This window comes from Dermacentor variabilis, chromosome 10, assembly GCF_050947875.1.
Source record: "Dermacentor variabilis isolate Ectoservices chromosome 10, ASM5094787v1, whole genome shotgun sequence".
Classification (NCBI taxonomy): Eukaryota; Metazoa; Arthropoda; class Arachnida; order Ixodida; family Ixodidae; genus Dermacentor; species Dermacentor variabilis.
Genome location: NC_134577.1, coordinates 55,740,584 through 55,747,757, shown reverse-complemented (window position 1 = coordinate 55,747,757; position 7,174 = coordinate 55,740,584). Strand labels below are relative to the sequence as shown.

At 46.0% G+C, this 7,174-nt stretch overlaps 1 pseudogene; it reads right to left on the bottom strand.

Annotated features, from left to right (window-relative positions):
- Positions 1-301: 301 nt before the first annotated feature.
- LOC142559252 (ubiquitin-conjugating enzyme E2 Z pseudogene) lies at positions 302-1,063 on the bottom strand (annotated as a pseudogene).
- Between the last annotated feature and the right edge of the window lie 6,111 nt (positions 1,064-7,174).

Genomic DNA, 7,174 nt, shown 5'->3' with positions numbered 1-7,174 from the left:
ATATAGTGCTGTTCTCGAAGAGCAACAATATGTATTGCAACAGGAGTATTCATCTACTACGAGTAAACAAACAGATACGGACGAACGAACGATACTTAATTGCCACTTTAATTTTGTGTGCAAGAGCTTTCAAATATTCAGTATTTTCACAGCACTCCTTCAATACTCTGAAACACTTCAGAGAAAACACACTGGCAATTTCTCCGTATAGTGCTCGTTGAGCAATGCGATAGCTTAAAAAAGGTGAAATTTTGTCGCGGCTGGCTTCCTGCGAATAGATATGTGAGCTGGTTTGCTGGCATCACTGGTCGGCGGTGGCTGCAGTCACTTCGTTTTTCTCGGCGACCTTTCCTTTCAGATCTTGAAGCCGTGTCAGCAGGTTTTCGAACTGATAGGTACCTGTGTTCATGCCCATCGGGTCGTTCATGTTCGTTCCAGTAAGGTGCAGCCTCGATTTGACCACGTCTTCGTACTTGTCGTACAACTCCGCGAATTTCTCGAACACTGCGTCCTTGAGCGTCTCCGGGAAAGGGGAATCCTCTCGCAGGCAAGCTTCCACCGTGTCGCAGACAGCCACCCTGATCGTCTCGTGCTGTATGATCGATTCAAAGCGGTCCGTGGCCTCTTTCTGGGCGAACGCGGGAATCTCGGACAGCAGCGACTGGATCGAGAGGAGAAGGCTGCTTACGGACTGGGCTGGACTCCACGCTGACCCGTTTGTGTTGAGCGTGTTGAGGCAGATGGAGCCGTCGAAGTAGATGTGTTCGTTGAACCTGACCCGCCCCGCGTCCGTCGTCAAGCACCGCACCTTGGGCGGCTTCAGCGGGTACTCGCTGGTACACTGCACGTAGAAGTGGAAGAAGCCGCCTTCGTGCGGCGTGTTAGACGCGCCCATCACGATGGCGTTGATGTTGGTGATGGATCTCTCCTCCGGCGCGATGAAGATCCCAGGGGGCGGGTCGGCGTTGAAGTCCGCGATGTCTCGCTTGACGCGCAACAGACACGCTTGGGGCACGTCGTCCACCATGAAGCCTAAGGTCGAAGCTCCAGCTTGGGAGGCCATATATCACCGTCGTCCTCAAGTACCTAGCCGGTCGAACCAATTTCGAACGACGCGACTGCCAGCCGCCTGCGCCGAATCACTGGGATGCCACGTCTTCTTCAGCTTCGTCTTCGAGGGGCGTGTTTGCGCGTGCATTGACAGTTTATTCGGCGATGGAAAAAAAGAAAAACAGAACCGGAGCGTCATGGTTGTGCTAAAAGCGAGCGACAGGTTTCTGTGACAGAAACTGACTAAACGCTACAGTATAGAACCGCACGAATGTGTGCCTGAATAAATAGCAGGACATGGTAAAAAAAAGGAGTAATTGCAAAAGGAACCACCCCCTCTTTAAAATGTTTCCATAGGGATGTCTGCAAAGCAGCTGAAAAACTTATATTGGATTCAAATTGGTTTCTTGATAAATTTCTAAAATGTTGTCCTTTTAATGCAAAAGGCTTCGATCTACACGTTTCAAGATCGCGTTGTGTGGTGCAGAAAATATCACCTGAAATATCACCTTGTGATTAGCCGGGGCCGCGTTTTATCGCGTTTTGTTGGACCGAATAAAAGTTTTCTCACTCACGCACTAAAATATCACCTGACCCAAAAAAGACCAGAAGCAAATGAAAGCATGCCCAGCCGCCTAGACGAGATTATTAATGTTAAGCAAAAAAAATTAATTATTGATTAATGATCGGATTAAGGTATATTTAGGTAAAGTAGGGTGTATGCGTATATATTGCCACCTGGTGTTTTGAGCCAGCGTTGCGTGCCCAGCAAAAACGGTGATCGAAGACGACGAAGTCGAGGATCTTGGGCCAGCTGGAGAACCGTCCTTCTTGTGTCTGACATTTTCGTGTCTGGCTGCTGATACTGCTACTTATTTCGCCTTAGCGCGTGACAAACTGGTGGAGGTGCGGGGTAATCTAATTCTATGCACCAAACCCCTCCGGGCAGCAGGAGCTCCAGCCCCGTACCGGTGGTTACGCCTGTACACCGCGCCAGCAGAAGGATCCGTGGACAAGCCCCTGAGTTTGGACTCCTCCCAGAGAAAATGGCAGCTCCGACCACTCCAACCGGTATGGAAAGCACAACGCCGATTCATTGTACGCTATTCAATCCGCGAACGCCGAATCCCTTCCACGGCGCCATACATGAGGACGTTGAAGATTGGCTGGTGCACTATGAACGTGTTGCCGCGTTCAACAAGTGGGATGAGGCAGACAATCTGAAAAACGTCTATTTCAGCCTTAACGATGGCGCACGTGTTTGGTACGAGAACCGTGCAGATGCCTTAACTTCATGGGCAGAATTCAAACGCCGGATTCTTGAGACGTATGCGAGCCCTGATCGCCGAGAGCGAGCTGAGCGTGATCTCCAGTCCCGTATACAAATGCCGAACGAGGGTGTCGCAATGTACGTCGAGGACATGACGCGTCTCTTTCGACGAGCCGACCCCAGCATGTCGGAAGAAAAGAAGGTGCGGTACCTGATGCGCGGAGTGAAAGAACAGCTGTTCGGCGGTCTCGTGCGCAGTCCTCCCAAGACTGTGTCCGAATTTCTTTCTGAGGCCATCACCATGGAGCAGACTCTTCGCCAGCGGACACCATCCTACGAACGCCAAGTGAACACTGCCTCACCTACGGACTTCTTCGGAGCTCTCGGGGGTCACGTCGATTTCTTTCGAGAGCTCATTCGTTCCGTGATCCGCGAAGAACTCCAGAAACTGTCGGTACCTTCACAGCCGACGCTCAGCTCCTTGTCCAGCGTTCTCCGTGATGAAGTCCAGCATGCGCTAAGAGAACCACCCTTCAACACAGAAGCTCGACCGCTAAGAACTGACAGCTCCCGTATGTCGTATGCGCAAGCTTTGAGGCAACCTGCCCCACCTCCCTCCCCGCTTCGCGCCGCGTGCCCGGCCATGCTACAGCCCGTCCAAGCGGCCTCGTATTACCAGGTGGCATTTAAGGTGTTTTAAATTTGATTAGAGTGGATTAAGTTGGACAAAGCAGTGTTAAGAAGGAATAAAGTGGATTATAGTCAATTAGGGTGGATTAAGGTAGATCAACGAAGATTAAGGTGGATTAGGGTATATTTGGGGGATTTATTTATTATTTATCTCTTACATACCTGCATCACCCATGCCGGCATTACAGAAGGGGGGATTACATTGTGATGGAATAAACAAGTGATCACATACGATAAGCGCGTTAAAACTCTTCACTATTTTCAGTATTAACAATGTGAGGCGAAAGAACATCCCATTCTCGTATAGATCGAACAAAAAAGGAATACGTAAAGACGTCCCTCCTGAAAGGGAACTCGCAGACCTTCAGTGCATGGTCGCGTCTCACCGACGCATAAGTAGGCGACTTAATATATCCTTGTCTCTCAATCCCTGTTTTTGAATAATAAACAAAGTGAAAAACATTTCAAGCTGACATTTTTTTTCGTTGGTCTTCTAATGCTTGCCACGAAAATGTAATTTTACTTTCTGTCCTGCTTAATTTTCTGCTATAATTATTAAGAACAATCCTAGCTGCCCTATTCTGCACTCTTTCAAGCTGTTCCGTGAGATCAGCCGTGTAGGGATACCAACAGATACAACCGTAATCAAATAAACTACGAACATAAGTCAAATACATTTGATGTTTTAATTTATCCGGTAATTGACTGAAATTAGCGCGCAGAAATCCCAATGAGCCTATTGCCTTATTCTTAATATGCGTAATGAGGCTGTTTCATATGAAGTCAGACGTCATTAAAATTCCTAAAAATTTGTATTCATCAAGTTTTTTTATTGCCACGTTACTCAAGGTATATACATGACTGAAATGCGCTCTTCCTTGTAAGGGTGACGTGAACACATTTTTGAACATTTAGTGACATTTCCCACGTATTGCACCATGTTAATGTCTAAATCGGTCTGCATTCATAAAATTATGGTGGATTAAGATATATTAAGGGGATTTAAGGTGGATTAAGGTGATGTGAGGTCGATTAATGTGTATTAAGGAGGATTTAGGTATATTAGAGTAATTAAGATGAATTAAATACGATTAAGGCGATACCTAAGCACCCCTGCGAGCTTTTTTTCTTTTTCCTTTTGTCTTACGAAAATTTTCATTACTATTCCTTTTATTCTCGCAAAAACTGTTTTTTTTTCTTACGCTATGATATTCTTGGCCTTCCCCTGTAGTGGGTATGAACTCATACCAGACAAGTGACCAACCGGGCCATTTTAAACAACAACGCAAGGGCTAACCGAAGTTCAACAGAAACGTTTCGCGGCTTAGGTGCGCCACTACGCCGCTTCTTCAGGGCGCACCGGCACTCGCGCGGACGATCGTCGATATGCATGTACGGTACATTTCTGAAACAGGAAGCTTCGAAAAAAAAGCACAATACAACCCCGTTCGAACGTGCCAGTTTGTTTCGTTTTCCGCTGCACACTGTGATTCGCTGGTCCTGTTTGTTTCGCGTGGTGCCACGTGTCTTAGCCTTCCGTATTTTACGCTTCCATTTCCAGCTGCCAGGCCTCCAAAGGCCGGTGCGTCGACGGTCGCTGGCGGCGCCTACTTTGACCACAGCACGTGACTGCTGAACACGTGCCGTGCGTGCGTGAGGCATTGACAGCTCCGACAAATCTGCAGAGGTGTTGCAGCCCCCGTCGTTTGTCGCGAATGCGTTAAAACGTCGAGCTGCGTGAGTGGGTCGGACGACAGCTTCGCGTACCCCTTTCATGTGATCGTTGAGCGGGGTGGACATCGCCGCCGATGCGAAGGTTCCTCGCGACTTCGAAAGCGAAGACGAATTGAGGCATTGAAGAAACGGTCGCGCCCTGCTCGCTTACACGTGTTTTCTCGTAGCCTTGTATAGCTACGTTAGCCTCTTCGATATGCTCGACTATATAGGTTATTATTTTCTTTTAAACCGTCATAGATCTCATAGATCCACATATGACTGCACGGTAACTGAAACACGGTGTCAATTCTCGAAAAGAAACAGTTACCGCGACACTATATCGTGCACCTATAGATTGTGCGCTATATATGAATTCCGATATATATATTCTGCGATGCGAATAGCACCGCAGTGAATGCCGCAAAGATAGTGCTAGAGGCACACGTCTAGCATATTTCAGTGCCAACTTTCTTTCAGCAGCGTAGATCTGGGCAGCTATAATGGTAAACATATCTCATTTTTGTCAACTGCGGTATATATACGGCCGAAACGTCGGTATTAAATGGTTTTCTACGTGCGCCTGCACAAATTTAGTTTTCTACGTGCGCCAGCCCTGGCAGCAACTCGGTGGAGATGCATTTCTACTATAGTATAAGCGTTTCTGCTGGGGCTTCTGTCACCTGCAGCGTTAGTAAAGCTGTTTCGGGAGCGGGTGAAGTTTTCATTCTCTACGGGATATGGCGACGGTAAAGTTGGACATGACGCTGCGGCCTGAACACGACTTGATGTTGACAACTGATGTGGCCGTTCCTCGGTCTTGTCATTACAATGTTAAACACCGAGGGATGCGTTGAGAATGCAAACACAATTTGGGGCTCTTAAGCGCAGCCGCAGTGAAACGTGTAATTGACGCGGCGTACATCTTGGCTACAATATACGTGAAATGCAGCATCATGAGCACATTCTAACCATGCATGCGCCTCACAACAACAATGGCGTCACTGAAAGACCACATCATGGAAAACTTCAGCTCGTTGGTTGTCAAATAGGCGGACTTCTGCAAGCGTACAGTCAATGTTATTGAATCTTACAAGAAATTAGAGTTTCACTAATTTCTTGTAGAAAAGTCACAATTGCGTTCCGTGACGAAATGCAGGAACTAGCAATGAGCGACAGAAATATTAAAATGAGGTCAAGGAGGAATAACCACTCCAGCCTAGTTCAATCCCGATTCCCCCAATTCTCTGATGCAGTCAAAGTAAGGTGTCTTTTTCTCCTCTCTTTTTTATCCTTTTCAATTCAAGGAAAATAAAAAAAAGAATATAGGAAGAGCTTTTTTTTTCTAATGTAGCTTCATCCTAACCTCTGTTCTCGTTATCATCAGTATTATTTGGTAGCTTCTTTGAGCATTGATAGGAATGTTTAATCGCCCGTTGACAGTCTGTGGTTGATTCAAGAATGCTTCATTCCTAAAACTGGGTCCTCTTTATCTCAGTATTCATCATTCTTATTGATGTTTTCTCTCCAAATATGTGGATGGAAGGCTGCGGCTTTTAACGTTTTTCTTTATACCACATGTGCACGCAGGCCAGTTTCAAAGGAGAAAAGAAGTCACAAAATATGACACTGTTTAGAGCAAAGCAGAGCCTTGCAAGAAAAAAAGAAGTGTTCCCAATGGCGAATCTTCTAAATTGTGAACATGAACGAAACATCATGAATGTGCTTTCCAGTCGTTTATGAAGCTACGACGTTGCCAGCTCAACCACAAATGCATCCAAATGAGTCGAAATGAGTCGGGTAATATTCGCTTTAAATCGATCAATCAATCCATCAATCCAACAATCCATCAATCAATCCATCAATCAATCAATCAATCAATCCATCAATCAATCAATCAATCAATCAATCAATCAATCCATCCATCAATCCACCAATCCATCAATCCATCCATCTAATTAGGCGAAATACAAGAAATGCCGTGACTTACTCCAAGCGACGACTGCCTAGTTACTTGAAACTCATGTATTTTTTAAGCTATTGCACAAATTGCGCGGGACACCCTATATACTTAGATAACGGCATATCTCAAACCAAGGCAAATTGAACAGAGAGTTTCATTACTTTCGTAGCACCCTAAACTATACTTGCAGTGCCACGTTTTAAAACGATTTCGAAAATTTGGATATCCTGTTTTGGGAATAATTTCTCAACGTATAACATATCTGACACTTCCTGCTTTGTAATAACTTCTTACGTGGATATTGTCACGTAGTGGGGACGGTGAAGAAAACAGCAAAACTGTGACTGACGAAACTAGCGTTTTATTGGGCGAACATGTGCCCTTAAAAGAAGCTACACTCCAACAACAACGATACCGGCGAACACAGTCGACAATCGTCGAAAATTTGATTTGTCGGTCAAAGGCGTTGGCTTTGATACATGAGGCAT